This window comes from Manacus vitellinus, unplaced genomic scaffold (assembly GCF_001715985.3).
Source record: "Manacus vitellinus isolate BGI_N305 unplaced genomic scaffold, ASM171598v3 scaffold_162_pilon, whole genome shotgun sequence".
Taxonomy (NCBI): Eukaryota; Metazoa; Chordata; class Aves; order Passeriformes; family Pipridae; genus Manacus; species Manacus vitellinus.
Genome location: NW_021939145.1, coordinates 13,408 through 14,567, shown reverse-complemented (window position 1 = coordinate 14,567; position 1,160 = coordinate 13,408).

Genomic DNA, 1,160 nt, shown 5'->3' with positions numbered 1-1,160 from the left:
TCGGGGGGACCTTCTCCTCCCCACAACTCCCTGACAGGAGGGGGAGCCGGGGGGGTCGGGCTCTGCTTCCAGGGAACAAGGGACAGGACAAGGGGAATGGCCTCGGGCTGTGCCAGGGGAGGGTCAGGTTATGGGGATATGGATATGGGGAAATTGCTCCTGGAATTCCTCCTGTCCAGCCCTGGCACAGCTGCCCAGGGCAGGGGGGAGTCTCCATCCCCAGCCCTGTGGATGTGGCACTTGGGGACATGGTCAGGGGTGGCTTTGGGGGACTGGGGGGTCTCAGAGGCTTTTCCCACCCAGAAGATTCCCTGATCCATGTGCAGAGCTGTTCAGGACGTGAGGGAAGGGCTGAGCCCGGGGTGTCCCCGTGCCCTTGAGCCAGGCCCAGCCCTGCCTGTCCCTCAGCTTTGCCTCCTGGTATTTCCTGGCTGAGAGTGTGAGCTCTGGAAATCTGATCCCAGGATATTAAAGCTCCAAATTTATGACTCCTTTCAGTCCCCCCTTGCTCCTTCATTCCCCCTTCCCATGGCCACGTGGAATTCTGGAGTCCCACTGCCTGTCCCCTCGTGTTCTTGTGGGTAAATCCCTGTCCCTGCCTGTGGATCCCTGATGCTGGATCCCAGCTCTGAGCAGGGAATTCCGGGCTGAGGAAGGTGGGAGCAGTGGAAGGAGGGTGTCAGGACAGCACACAGCTCTGGAGGGTGCAGGGGTGGGTGTGGAACGACCCAGGAATTATCTATGGGGCTGATTTGGGTCCTGGGCCACAAAACTCGTGTTTGGCAAAAATCTGTGAGGTTGTGGGAGCTCAGGGGGAGGGGGGAGACTCCCATGGGAAGGGTCAGGAGCACCAGCCCTGCTGGCAGCTCATGGAATCTGCTGGGCACAGGGAGAGGCTATTTCAGGAAGTGCTGCCTGAGGAAAAGGTCTCTGCACTGGCACAGGGTCGGGGTGTCGGGTGTCCCCTGTGCTCAGGTGTCACCCTGGGGTGGCCTCAGGACAGGGCAGAGCAGCACTGGGGGGGTCACACCCCCAATTCGTGGGCAGGTTTGGGCCCTTCACAGGACACCGAGGGGCTGGAGCGCATCCAGGGAACGGAACTGGGAAGGGGCTGGAGCAGCAGGAGCAGCTGAGGGAGCTGGGGGGGCTCAGCCTGGAGA